Source organism: Octodon degus, unplaced genomic scaffold (genome assembly GCF_000260255.1).
Source record: "Octodon degus isolate 3935 unplaced genomic scaffold, OctDeg1.0 scaffold00002, whole genome shotgun sequence".
Lineage (NCBI taxonomy): Eukaryota > Metazoa > Chordata > Mammalia > Rodentia > Octodontidae > Octodon > Octodon degus.
In genome coordinates, this window is record NW_004524578.1 from 25,103,763 (window position 1) to 25,118,981 (window position 15,219).

At 38.5% G+C, this 15,219-nt stretch overlaps 1 protein-coding gene and 1 pseudogene across 6 annotated transcripts in view; both read left to right on the plus strand.

Annotated features, from left to right (window-relative positions):
• Positions 1-15,219, plus strand: part of Frmd5 (FERM domain containing 5) — a 362,213-nt gene that overhangs the window by 90,321 nt on the left and 256,673 nt on the right. The gene's annotated exons all lie outside the window — the stretch shown is intronic.
• LOC105741535 lies at positions 1,083-2,364 on the plus strand (annotated as a pseudogene).

Below are 15,219 nucleotides of genomic sequence, written 5' to 3' on the forward strand. Positions count from 1 at the left end.
TTTATTTTTATTTTTGAGACAGGTTTTCACTATGTAGTTCAGGCTGGCCACAAACTTGTGGCTCTTGTCCTCCCTCAGTGCTGGGATTATAGGCATGAGCCTCCATGCCTGACTCTCTCTTAGATTTTTAAAATAAGTATAATGATAGAATTCAAATAATGACAAGTTTGACATTTCTTTTTGCTATATTTTAATTAAGTTTATTGATACATTTTATGTGTTGGTACATAATGATCTCAATTCATTATGTGAGATCTATCATTATCTATCTATAGATAGATGATCTATCTATCATTATGTACATGATATAACTTGATTCTTATTTTCCTATTCCCCATCCTCCTTTCGACTCTTATTCCCCCCCTTCTTTATAAAAGCTTTGTTTCCATTTTTTCCTTCTTTTCTCATTTTTAAATTTTCCTTTCCTCCCTTTCTCTCTTGTCCCTCCCTAGTTCCCCTTCCCATTTGAACATTTTCTTCCTATGTAACAATATGTATTATACATTTGGCCCTTATTTACACCTTCAGTTTCTCACACAAAAGAGTCAATGTTGACGGTTCTTTTTAATTTTTTTTCTTGATTTAGTGTACTGCTTGGAACCTCAAAAACAATATTTTCCCAAAGTGGTGCAAATGGCCATCTTTATTTCATTGAGTTCCCCTCTTTTTAGTTGCATATTTCCTAGGTTTGTTATATAGTACATTCAATCCCAATATTTCATGTTTTGATTGCTTCCCTGTGAGTTATTTCTAGTGCATTATTTGTTTTCTAAATGATTTTTAAATTTACTTTTTGTTCCTGATTTCTAATTATTTATAACAGTTATAAAGAATATAATTAGTACCCAGGCTTGCTGGCCTGTAATCCAAGAGACAAAGGCAGGAGGATTGCCACAAGTTCAAGAAAAGCCTAGGAGGCGGCCGGAACACGGAGAACGGAGTAGCGAGCCCCTGAAGAAGTTGCCAAAATGATGCCCACACCAGTTATACTGTTGAAAGAGGGAACTGACAGCTCCCAAGGCATCCTCAGCTTGTGAGTAATATCAGTGCCTGCCAGGTGGTTGCCGAGGCTGTAGGAACCACCCTAGGTCCCCGTGGCATGGACAAGCTTATTGTAGATGGCCGAGGCAAAGCAACAATTTCTAATGATGGGGCCACAATTTTGAAACTTCTCGATGTCGTCCATCCTGCAGCAAAGACTTTAGTGGACATCGCCAAATCTCAAGATGCTGAGGAGTCTCGGCTGGTGGCTGGTGTTGCATTCAAGAAGACTTTCTCTTACGCTGGATTTGAAATGCAACCTAAAAAGTACAATAGCCCCACGATTGCCTTGTTAAATGTTGAACTTGAGCTGAAAGCTGAAAAAGACAATGCTGAAATCAGAGTCCACACAGTAGAGGATTATCAGGCAATTGTTGATGCTGAGTGGAACATTCTGTATGACAAGTTAGAGAAGATCTATAATTCCGGAGCCAAAGTTGTTTTGTCCAAACTCCCAATTGGGGATGTGGCCACCCAGTACTTCGCTGATAGGGACATGTTCTGCGCCGGCCGTGTGCCTGAGGAGGATTTGAAGAGGACAATGATGGCCTGTGGAGGCTCAATCCAGACCAGCGTGAATGCTCTATCAGCAGATGTGCTGGGCCACTGCCAGCTGTTCGAAGAGACCCAGATTGGAGGTGAAAGGTACAATTTCTTCACTGGCTGCCCCAAGGCTAAGACTTGCACCTTCATCCTCCGCGGCGGAGCTGAGCAGTTCATGGAGGAGACAGAGCGGTCTCTGCATGACGCCATCATGATTGTCAGGAGGGCCATCAAGAATGATTCAGTGGTGGCTGGAGGTGGAGCCATCGAGATGGAGCTCTCTAAGTACCTTCGGGATTACTCAAGGACTATCCCAGGAAAACAGCAGCTTCTGATTGGGGCATATGCTAAGGCCTTGGAGATTATCCCACGCCAGCTATGTGACAATGCTGGCTTTGATGCTACAAACATCCTGAACAAACTACGGGCTCGGCATGCCCAGGGCGGCATGTGGTATGGGGTGGACATCAACGAGGACATTACTGACAACTTCGAGGCTTTTGTGTGGGAGCCAGCTATGGTGCGGATCAATGCCCTCACAGCAGCCTCTGAGGCTGCGTGCCTGATCGTGTCCGTTGATGAGACCATCAAGAACCTTCGCTCCACCGTGGATACTCCTCCAGCAGCGGGCCGGGGCCGGGGCCACCTTCCTTGAGATCCCACCCGTCACACTGGCTGGCAGCTGGCTGCAGGTGTGCTTGCCCTCCCTGGCTTGGCTCATTGGTATTATGAAGAAGTGGTAATAATTGGTCTGTTCTGTTCTCACTGGAGGTTATTTAAATAAAATGTAAGACAAAAGAAAAAGAAAAAAAAAAAGAAAAGCCTAGGATACAAAGTGAGCTCAGAGCCACCTGAACTACATAAGGAGACCTTGTTTCAAAAAACCAGGAAGGGAAAGAAAAAAAAAAAATGTGTGTGTGTGTGTGTGTGTGTGTGTGTGTGTGTGATATTTGTTGTCAGTGAGGGCTATTCTGCCTAGGAGACATCCCTAGGCAGGCATGTCTCCTTGTTCTATGGTCACAGACTTGTGAGGAGCAAGAACAAAGTACAGAAGGTATTAAAGGATCTACTTCATCGAAGGCAAGGACACTAAGAGAAATTGAAGAAGGTAAAGAGAAACTTCTAATGACCTGAATTAAAGACCCGACACTGAAGTATATCTGTCTCAGCACTGTGAGGATCATGACCAGAGCAAAAAATTATTTGTAATATTGAAAGAAAGGCAGATCTGGCCATAGTGCTGAATTTATTGCTCACTCTGAGTACTTTAGATGTTTCAAGAATTATTATTAATTACATAATATGAGAAGTGAGTGGCAAATCTGTGAGTGTTGATGTGAAGGCAGATGAGAAATTTTTGGAAACTACATAAGCTGATTGTATTGGAAAATCACTTGCCGGAGCAAATCTTCAGTATGGATGAAAATTCCCTGTTTTATCCATAAGGAGGCTAAGTCAGTGTAAGGTATCAAGACTTTTAGAGACAGTACAACAGTCTTACTTTGAGGCAGTGTTTCAGGCTGCAAGTTAGAGCCCGTTATTGTCTGGCACAGTGACAATCACAGGGCTTTCAAGTAAATCAATAAAAATGCGCTGCTAGGGGTCGTATAGGGATAGGAAGAACTCCTGCTTCAAGGCACCCTTGTCAATTTCATGCCAAAGAAATGGAGAAGTACTATGTGGAGAACAGCATAACGCTCTAGGCTATGCTTCTTATTGATAATGCTCCTGCATATGTTCCTTTTATTGATGATCTTCATCCCCAATTCAAAGTGGTGGTTCTCTCTTCACCATCACCTCTGACACATTCAAGAGATCAAGGAATTATTGCAGCATTTAAGGCTTGCTTCGTGGGAGGACTGTTAATGCAACCAAGGGATATGCTGAGAACTTAATTTTCATTGAACTGCAGAAACTAAATTCCTGGCCCTCTTTGCTTGCCTCTAGGCATGAAGCCCATTAGACTATTCTCATTGCTTCCTATTTCTCTTTCATTTGTAGTCTTTGAAAATATTTTAGATAAAATTTTATGATGGATTTTACATTATTTATTGCCATTTTTCTTGGCTATGGCTATGGCATACATGATGTAGTAGAGGCCTATTCAGCATCTGTTTTGGCCTCTTCCTAGTGCACCTTCCTGCATTACAGGTACTGGGAAGTAAAAAGTACCATCTAGGGACATCTAGAGTTCCTGCAGAGATTCCAATTTCCTAATCATATTTTCTTCCATGAGACTTAATTTGGAGCTGAGCTGTGGGGGAAGGGTGGTAAGACATATTTGGCCATTTTGCTGGTGCTACCCAGGGCTTGGTGCTTGCTGCTGGGTCTTGTCTCAGGTTGCAGCCCTGGACTGTGTTCTCCAGAACACCAATGCTGGCTGCCACTGTATTTGAAGCTAAAACCCTTGTTCTCAGAGCAGTCAATCGGTGTGAGGAAAAAGATACAAAGGAAAGATCATTTTGTATTTATATATACAAAATAGGATAAATTTACAGCTACTTTTGCTTAATTCAATGAGAAGAAAGAGGTGTACTAATAGTATTTGGACAGAATATCCTGTCTGATTCTTGTACTATGGATAACCACTAAGAAGATAACAATGTACAACATATTGATTATCAAAACTGTCCTATTAATCAGCTGTGAAACTGTCTCATTCATATTTATTTCTCAATAAAAAAAAATTCCTGGTCTGTGGCTAGGCAGTTGTGATGCAGTAGCCAAAAGTTGGCTCATAGAGCTGCCTTGTTTCCTAAGCTCTCTGATAATGGCAGTAATGAAAGATCTCTTGGAGGTCAGATCTGTGTAGATTCTGGGACTCATTCCTTAGGGGTCACTATAAAATCTGCTTCATCCAACCTTTCCTATAATTTTATTAGCAGCTAAATGTTAGCAGCAACCAAATCGTACTGTTTCAAATGCTAGAAGTTTGTTTGGTTTGGTTTGGTTTGGGTTTTTTGCTCCGAATGCCTTCAGGGCAGCTTTGGCTGGCTTGAGTTGTGGGGATCGAACCACAGCAACCTGAGCCTGACTGCTTTGTTGAAGCAGTCTCTTAAAGAACTGAGCTAAGGGGCAGGCCCCCAAGAAGTTTTTTTAAAAAAAGCCTTCAACTAAGCTCTAATACAGCAGCTATTATTTTGCTTTTTAATTAGTGTGTGTGTGTGTGTGTGTGTGTGTGTGTGTGTGTGTGTGTGTGTGTGTGGCTGGCTCAACCCACCTTGAGGGTGGGGCTGGCATGGCACGTTGTGCCAAGGATCAAGCTGTGGTTCCCTGCACTTGCCTAAGCTTGTCTAAATAGGCACTTTAGACCACTGAGCTATCTCACCAGCCCACTTTTTAATTTTTTAATGTGTATCCATCGTGTTACGTGACTGGTATGGGAGAAAAAGAGAGCAAGAGGGAGAGGGAGCGAGAGAGATGGAAATAAGGCTTCAAAAGTGTGAACTTAATACTATATAGCAGTCTTACTAAGAACTCTGTTGTATTGTTTTTCAATTTCAATAATTATTTTTCTATTCTTGACATGTAAGACCAGTATTGACTTGCATGGTTGAGCCATAGCAGTGTAAAACTGAAATGTCATTTGCTACTCTGGAAGGAGAAAGAAGACAGTGTATGTTCAAGGTCAGTTGTAAACTAATGGCTTAAGGAAATGTAGAAGATGTAACATATGTTTTTCCTTTGGAAAGGTGATAAGAAGATGTGTTCTTTGAAGACTATGATAAAGGAATATGATCAAAACTAGAGAATATCAACTAGCTACAAAGATTTTTTTCCTTTTGTTACATTTATATTCTGTCATCACTAGTTTGCTATTTTCTTATACCTAAGAAATTAAGCTCTTCTCTAGAATTTGTAGGGCAAAAATAGCTCTAGTATCCATCTTTGTGAAAGTATTCTAGAATATCTAACATTCTGTTTTCATTAATATGTTCTTTGTATCTGATAAATGTTTTGTTTCATAATCTTCCTGGCATAATTTGTCACCACACTAAACTTACATGTATTAGATTTATATTCTTAGTACTATAGTGAATACTATTCAGGAAATAAGCAGAAATATCCTGTCTGGGTATGGTAGAGCATGTCTGTAATCCCAGCACTTGGAAAGTTGAAGCAGGAGAATCACCATGAGTTCTAGGCCAGCGTGGGCTACATACTGAGCTCAAAGTGAGCCTGAATTACATAGTAAGACCCTATCCAAAAATAAAAATAAAATCCTAAAAATTGTATGCCCTCTCTACAAGCTTATCACATTTCCTTTTGTTTGTAATTAAAAAACTTATGTCAGAATCTTAAAATAAAGAAGTTATAATATGGTGAAATAAAAATAGTTAGACAGTAGAAATATGTCTATGTTCTAATTATGACCCCCCCAAAAAAACTGGCATGCATACAAATAAGGACTGGAAAGGAATATGAAAAAATGGAAATAGCTAAACTTTCTTTAGAAGAAATAAAACCATCTGGGCTGCTTTTGTTCGTAGTGGACTCCTTTTAGCTCCTAGTTTTTTAAATCCATCTTTTCTTTCCTTCATTGAGGAAGCGTTTATCCCTAGGCTTCTGGCACTGCTCTTGTTCATAAGCTGTAAAAAATTATTAGGATGAACAACACATCCGTATATTGTTCAGTTCTCTGAGCCTCTCTGTCCTCACCCAGCAAGGATCCCAGCTAGGTGCTTATCCCTCCGTAGCCTCTTTTCTACAGTAGCCAGATGATGCTATTGAAGTGTAAGTCATAGCATGGGTCTGCCCTGCTCTGAAAGCCTGTGGGTTCTCCAACTATCTTTGGGTCATCTTTCCCATCTTATTTCTTATTGCTCTTTACCTTATTTTTTGTTTCTATTCCAGCTTTGTTATCCCTCTTGCTGTTTTTTTAAAACGCTTCCTTTTTATATACCTCAGAAGACCTCTTACTAGTTTCCTTCATATTTTTTAAGAGCTTATCTCATTTTAGGCCCTTCAGATAATCTTTTTATAAGTATTTTCCAATTTTGCATCATTTGCTTTAACAAGGTAATTTTTTATAATTCTGTCTTTTGAACTCATCTTTTTAAAATTTGGGTGTTTCAGAGAGTTTCTTGACTGTCCACATTGGTTTACTTAGATATCTTTCCCTTTTCTTCCTCTTCTTTTGTGATTGTGTAAATAAAAGCCTGTTTTTTTTTTTCATTTTTTAATTTTTACCATGTCTAAGAATTGGCATGGGGGCCTGCCCATTAGCTCGGTTGTTTAAGTGCCTGCTTAAGCAAAGCAGTCAGGCTCAGGATTCTGTGGTTCAATCTCTAGATCCTCATGCCTTACCAGACCTGCCCTTATGGCATCCTGAGCCAGCTCCCCCGCCAAAAAAAAAATCCCTTCTGAGAATTGGCTTGTTTCTGCTTTCTTTCTGATTGTTTAAAACCCTCTTTTCTTAAATGTTTAATGTGTATGTTTGGTGTGTTAACTTTTGATGACAAAAATAGCTGAGATAAAAAGCTTAAAGGAGGAGAGGCTCATTTGGACTCATAGTTTCAAAGGCATTAGTCCATGGTCAGCTAGGTCCTTGCCTATAGGACAGTAGTGAGGCAGAAACATAGTGGTGAAAGATAGGGCAGAAGAAAGCTGCTCTCTTGTGACAGAAAAACACCTAGGGAGGAAGGGGCTAGGGATAAAATATCTCACCCCAATGTCTCACCTCATGCCCTACTCTCTTCACCTAGGCCCTCCCTCATAATACCCATTTCCCTTATGAACTGAACACTGTGTTAATCCATTGGTGAGGTTAGTGCCCTTATTATCAGGTACTTCCCAAAAATCCCATCAGCTTTCAGCCAAACTCTCAATGCAGTGAGACTTCAGGGTGGATTTTTATTTATTTATTCATTTATTTATTTATTTGTCAGCTCAGCCCACCCTGAGGGCTGTCTTGAATTTATTATCCTCCTGCCTGAGCCACCCAGAATGCTGGGATTATAGGTATGTGCCATTGCTTCAATATAATTATTTGAAATTAAGTACATCAATTTTATTTTTAAAATCTATTTATTTATTTGGTACAGAGTCTCGCTATGCATCTCAGACTCATAGTGATCCTCCTGTCTCAGCTCCCCATTGCTGCGATTACAGGTATGAGGCACCACAATAGCATGTGGTACTGGGGATGGAACCTGGGCCCTTGCACTTGCCAGGCAGGCGCTTAGACTGCTAAGCTATCTCTCCAGTCTAAAGTACTTTAATTTTACACAGGCTTCTTTTTAAAAAGTTTTTATTATTTTCATTTTATCATTTTGAAGTATACTGTTCAGAAGTACTAAGTATACTCTTAATATTGTGAGATAATCATCACCATCCATTTTTGTAGATGTTGATTTTGGAAAGCTGAACATATATCCATTATATAATAATTTCACACTTTATCCTCTCCTCTGTTCCTGGCAACCACCATTTCCATATGATTTTTGTTATTCTAAGTACCTCATATAGTGGTAGTACTTACTGTATAGTGTTTGTCTTTTTTTGAGACTAGTTTATTTCTTTTTTTTTTTTTTTGAGGAACCGGGGATTGAACTCAGGCCCTTGTGCTTGCCAGGGAAGCGCTTATTCCACGAGCCATCTCCCCGGCCCCGAGACTAGTTTATTTCATTGAGCATAATGTTGTGCAGGTTCATTTATGTTGTAGCACATGTCAGAATTTTCTTCCTTTTTAAAGGCTGTTGGATAATCTGTTGTCTATACCTCTCACCGTTTGTGTATTCATTCACTTGTTAATGGACATTTGAGTCACTGTCATGTTTTAGCTGTTGTGAATAATGTTGTTATGACTACGAGTGTACAGGTATCTCTTTGAGATTTTGTTCAGTTGTTTTGGGTAGAAGTGGAATAGCTGGATGGTATGCTAATTCTATTTTTAATTTTTTTTGAGGAGTTGCTATACTGTTTTCCTTAGTGTCTGTACCATTTTCCATTCCCACCAACAGTGTATAATAGCTTTAGTTTTTCTGAATCCTTGTCAATACTTACTGTTTTCTGGTTGTTTGGTACTAGCCATCCTAATGGGTCTGAGGGGGTATCTCATTGTCTCATTGTAATTTTGTTTTGCATTTTCTTTATTAGTGATGCTGGTTATCTCTTTGTGCACTTATTAGCTATTTGGGTATCTTTGGAGAAATGTCAAAAGAACTATGTTTAAAAAATCATTTTATTATATTTATTTATCTTTTTGAAACAGAGTTTCACTATGCAGTTCAAGATGGCCTTGAGTTCAGTGTAGCCCAAGCTGGCCTCAGACTCACAACAATCCTTGTGCCTCAGCCTCTCCAGTCCTGGGATTATAGGTGCACACGGCACCATGCTTGGCAAGAATTACTTTTTAATTCCCTCTTTTCTTTTTTTCTTTTTGTATTTTAGGAAAGGTCTACAGGGTGTTCAGGGTCTCACTACTAGATCAGACTCATAGTGATCTGCCTGTTTACAGCCTCCCAAGAGCTGAGATTATAGGCGCATGACACCACACCAGTCTCAGTGACTGTCTCAACACACCCTGGGGGCAGGCCCAGCATGGCAGGCCCAGGGATCATACTCCCAGCCCCTGTGCCTGCTTGCAGGTGCTTTGATCTGCTGAGCTATTTGGCCAGCCCTTTTAATTCCCATTTGAAGCAAAGTGTAGCACATCCTCTTGGTAATAGTAAGTTGTGGAGACTTTATGAATGGCAATTGAGGAGTAGTTAATAAACACGTTAGGCTATATCACGTTTTGGTTAGGTCTCTAAGATTAAATTTAGATAATTATAAGGCTAAGTCCTGGCTTGGTCAATATAGATCTAGTGTGCCAAAATCCAAAACAAAACAGCTATTTTCTGGTAGTGATATTAATGTGAAGTCATTAACATGGAAATAAGAATTTCTTTTCATTTGTAACAAAAAGAAACCATTATGCTAATGTAGTTTATTTTTGCTGGAGTCAAGGTTGTAAATAAATCTGTGAAGCATCTTGTGCATTGAAGTTCTAACTAACTAAAAGTTACACAAAGGACACTTTTAGACATTCTCTGTGGTTCCATACAACTGTAAACCAGATGCTATCCTATGACCTGTATCAACAACTCCTCAAATTTTGGAAGAAATACATACTTTCTAAAGTGCGAGCTTTATAAATTCCTAAACAGGGCCACAGGTCTAACAGATAATAACACGATAGAACAATTTGCTATGGAGTTATTTTCTAGAATTGCAAACAAGTTTCATTTGTCTAGGACTGCAGTAGACATTAGTTTTCTTCTTGGCTGTTCAGAGTCACCCAAGCACAGGTTTCCCTCTAAGCTAGGTGCCTCATTTGTAACTACCCTGGGATGGTGGGACTGAAGTATGATCTTTGAAGCGGAGGCACAAGGGGTGTAGGCAGGTTCTGGGGATGTGATCAAACCTACATTGCCAGGGTAGGGAAGAAAGCTGCCGAGATAGGAGAGCTGACCCAGTCTAATGAGCAAGCCCTCTTGCCTCTGGGGTTTGGAAGGGATGCCTGTCTCTCGCGGCCTCACCTAACACAGCAGCATAGATGTAATAGTGACAAGTAGCAGCAACATAATAAATAGGGTGGATCTGAAGTAAAATTAGTATTTCTAGTACTAGTGCAGTTCACCTGGTAGTAAGGCCATTGGCTGCAAGAACAAGGAATCTTATTAATCACACAGCAAGATACAAGTCATCCCAGCATGTTTCCAAAGGGAGAAACTCAAGTAGGTAAGGGCACTTAGTAAGAAATGTCTTAGTTGACGTTATGGACGTGGACATTGTGGCACTTTGGTTGATCTTTGCCAAGCTAATATCCTATAGGGAACACCTGTTACAGAAGTTTGATTCATTTGTTCCTTGCCAAAAGTTAGGTATAGGACATCATGAACGTGGGGAACTGCTGCAAGTCAGAGCTTCTGGGATGACCTTTCTGTTGGTGGATGCACAGTGGCTTTGAAAAATGAGAGGCAAAGGATCTACCTTCTGTTTTGGAATTTAAGTATGTCTGTATCTGAGGTGTGAATTTGAGTTCATCCAGAGTTTATTCTGTGGTGCCTTTAGAAATGACTTTAGGCTGTTTTCCTTTTTTGAAGTTAATGAGATACTGAAGTGGAAATTAAGCTTGAATATCATCTGGATACTTTAGAGAATCTCTATGGGTTGCTTTCACTTTTTGTTTATTTTAAATCTTAAAAAAAGTCTTTGAAGTATAGATGACAGAAGAAAGACACAATCAAAGGAATTACTGTCATTCCTCAGTGGGTTCTGCAGAAATAGAATATGGTTGTTGCTGCAGTCCCACAGCCCTGGGGATTCCTTTGCTTATTATAATTTTGGACAATGATTCTTACACTTATAGAATCTAACTTACAGTAAATGAAAATGATCAGCTGTTAAGTTTCTGAAATGTTTGTGAAAAGTTTATGAACTATACAAAAAACAAGTTTTGACTTTAGAGGCAAGATTCTCTTTACTAACAGGTCTCTCTTTCTCTCCCTCCTTCCCTCTATCTCTCCCCCCTTTCTCTCTCTTTTGTGCTGGAGATTCAATATTTAGGGCTTCATCCTAAGCACATTCTGTACCACTGAGATACACCCAATCCAAGTAGTTTCCTGAATTGACTTTTTAAAGTTGCTTGTAAGTAATTCTCCTTGTTCGTTTTAGATTGAGGAAAAATAAGAGCATCCTGTACATTTTTTCAATATAATTGATATTATGATCCTTAAGGGCTATTTGGATTAAAATTAGCCTGCTATCTCTCTCTTTGTAGTATTGTATCTTTTGAAATAGTATTTGCTTGAGATTTTGTAATGTAGAAATGTTGTATACCCAGGACTGTTGACTTAAGACTTCCATTAATGTTCTGCTTTCAGCTGCTGTTTGGTTAACACTGCCTCTTTTCTCCAAAAGTAACTCCTTACATGTTCATTTTTATCCCCAGTGATATTCAGAGGTTTCTGATTACATTATTTTATGTATGTTGCCCTTTTCCTTGTTTTATCTCCTCCAGTCCCTCTCTTCACCTTTATCTAGACATTTTGAGTACATCTTTAAGTTAATTCCAGTTGATTCCTGTCATTCTCAATGAAAAAGAAGAATGGTGTTGGAGGTGGTAGAAGATGTACTGGAGGTGGTCAGATCATTTATTGTACATTTTTATTATTTTTAGGTTCTTACTGAATAAATATGGTTTGCTTAGGTAAGCAAGCATGCAGGTAGGAATACCCTAACCTATTTAATGGTGAATCCCAGTGTCAAAAGCCTAGTGATTTATGCCTGGCGTATATCTTTTATTTAAACTTTTATTTTTTGGCACTGGAAATTTAACTCAGGACCTTGTGCTTGGCAGGCAAGTGCTGTGCCACTGAGCTATATCCCCAGCCTCACCTGATGTGTACCTTAATCAACTTTGTAATCCTATTTCTTTTTAAGTGATATTTCTTTGTGAAACATTTTTTTTAACCTTTTGTTTTTCTAGGTATTCAACCCATGGCTTACACCTGTTAGAGAAGGGTCATACCACTGAACTACATACACCCCTAGCTCAATTTCTCAACTGTTGGACACTAAATAATGATGTAAAAATAGTTAGCCATCTTGGGCAGTTTTTCGGAGTTTCCCTTTTTTTTTATAAAGAATCACTGAAATGAGGCTGCCAGCATTTTATCTTTACAATAGAAATAATATTTTACCTTTAGCTTCATGTTGGCATAGATGCTCAGTAAATTAAATAATTAAAAATGGAAGTGTAAGGCAAAAGGGGAAAGGGCAGAAAAGCCAAATTCTTGCTGCTGCCTCCTTCATGCTGTTGAAAGCGTATTTTCATAGCATGATACTGATATCTGGTGAGTTTTCTTTATGTTCAGCAATATCAAGGGAAAAGGGAACAACAGGAATGAAGGTGCGATGGTTCAGTCGTCACAGAAATGGAGGGAATGTTTCTGAAATGAACACCAAAAGTTCTGGATTGAGAGATCTGAGTATATCTTCAATGACTTTATGAATAAAAATTTATTAAATGATTCTTTATGAATTGTGTCCTGTTGTACTTTGTGTATAGAAATTGAGCTTCTCTGGGTGTTGGCAAAAGTGGTCATTCACAAAGTGAACATTTATTGGCATCAGAAAGTACTTAGAAGTACTTAGAAAGGTGTGTCACATGAGTATAGTAGTGCCCAGTGACTGGTCCAAGGAAAGTCTATTAGTTTAATTAGTTAACTCTGATAGCTGAACTGTTGCCCTTGTTTCGAGTTACCTGAGAAACATCTATAGAGAAACATCTTATTCAGTAGAATAAGCGCTTGCCTGGCAAGCGCAAGGGCCTGAGTTCAATCCCCAGTTCTGCAAAAAAAAAAAAATGAAAAAAGAAAAAGAAAAAGAATAAGTGCTTGCCTGGCAAGCACAGGGTCCTTTGGTGCACAGGGTTCTGAGTTCAATCCCTGGTACTAAAAAAAAAAAAAAAAAAAAAAGTTGTTTAAGTGATGGCAGGTTGGAAGATTGGTTAGCAGATAATTGGGAGAGACAATGTATGAAAGAGGCAAGAGACAAAGGCTGGTAAAGTGGACGAGGATGAGAGGAATTCTAATGAGGAAAGTGTCTACAAGAGTATAATAAAAGATCAGGGTCATTGATGTATAACAGTAGGAAATTCAGATTAAAGTTGAGTTGGTTCCTACTCTATTGGATAATGTGATTTTTTTTAAAGGCTTGTAACAAGACCACATCAGGGTGGAGGAAAATGACTGTTATTTAGATACTCATATTAATTAGGAATTACATAACATTAATTTAAGCAGCTAGGCCTATGGCATTTAGACTCAGCATACTTTGGTATAGATCATGCACAAACTTAGATTCTTTTAAAGATTTATTATATTTTCCTTAGAAATTGTTATTGTTATTTTTTAAATGAAGCTTGACATAAAATACATCCTGTAGCAAAAAAGGTTAGATCTAAATTGGTAGAAAGTAGCACTTGCAGGGAAATGATATATCTCAAATTTACAGCTTTGATTTTAGAGCTGTCATTTGAAGCCATATTTCTTGAATTTTTGTTTTTTAAACTCACCAAATTGGATTGTATCTTTTCAAATATGGTAATGTATATCAAAAGAAAGGAGGAGATGATCCTGGTGCTGATTATCACTTGGGTAGAAGTTCAGAGAGGAACTTTTAATGAGGCTTTGGTGTACTTCGTATACATTTGTCCTGCAAAATCACTGAAGTTGCTGACCTGACTTACATTGGTTTTTTGATACCATCTTTACAATTTTGTGGGAATTTCTCCAAGTGAAAGGTAATTTATGGGACTTAGTGATAAGACTACTTACATGTTAAAAGGCTTTTTAGGGCTGTGGAGATAGCTCAGGGGTATAAAACCCCTGCCTAGGCAAGTGCAAGGACCTGGGTTCGAGCCTGGTACTGCATGCCGAGGTGGCCCTGAGTGCCCCAAGCGTCCTGAGCCAGCCACCAAGACCAGGCATGGTGGTGCACACCTGTAATCCCAGCACTGGGGAGGCTGAAACAGGAGGGATTACTAGGAGTCCGAGCTGTGTAGTGAGACCCTGTACCAAATACATTAAAACAAACAAACAAAAAAAAGCTTTTTGTTGCTATTTAGAAAAGCCATGCTGTCCTGGGCTTGTTTATTAGCATAGCACTTCCTTCAATTCAGTGGTGGAATCTAGCAGATTGAATTCTAAACAAAAGAAATACTATAAAATAAATCTTAATTAAAAATGATAGTGTAGTTTTTAAGATTGATGAAAGAGAATATAATTTTATCATTTTGATATTTCTCTTTTTTCTTTAGAAATAGGGAAAAAAAAGCTTTTATTTCATCTAAATGTCAAGTCATAAGTATTATTTATCAAACCACCCTTCTCCCTTCTAACATCTGAGAATTTCAAGATCTCGGAAGTTAGAGAAGTTTTACCCTCAATCCTAAGGCCTTGAAATAAAGGAATTTAAAAATCAGAGGAACCTCAGCATTTAGAAGAAATTGGATAAATCCTGTAACATCTCACTTGATAACTCCTTAAAAGAGCACAAGGGCAACAATCAGAGTTACTGTGAAAGTCGGTCAGGTCAGACCCATTTCCTGTTTTGTAGTAGAAAGACTCATGGACAAAGATGAAATAGCAAGTTATTCTTTGCAAAGTTAAAGAAGCTTTTCATTTTTGACTTGTGACATTCTCTCACTGACTCACAACACTAGGAAAACACCCTTTTCTTAAATAAAGCAACTTTACAAATAAAGGAATTCAATAAAGACAATTCTTTCTTTATGCCACTTAAATTAATTGTTCCCCCCCACACTGGATATGTTTTTAATTATCATGTTCCAGTATCCTAGTTTTCATAATTTTTCTTTGATGGATTCTTAGGTGCTTTCTAACTTTTCACTATTTTAAATAACACATCCAAGAACATCTTGATATAGATTAATATAGATTAATTTTCTTCCTTCTTTTATAGTGTACTGAATATCATTCCTTATATTGTCAGGTGGTTCAAAAACTAACAACAATTTTATAGTTCTGATTACGTAGTAATGATTATTTTTCAAGAGCATTGGATTTACTAATAATGTCACTAAGTGAAAGGATCAGTCCAGCCAGCATCTGTCTCATTAGTTAA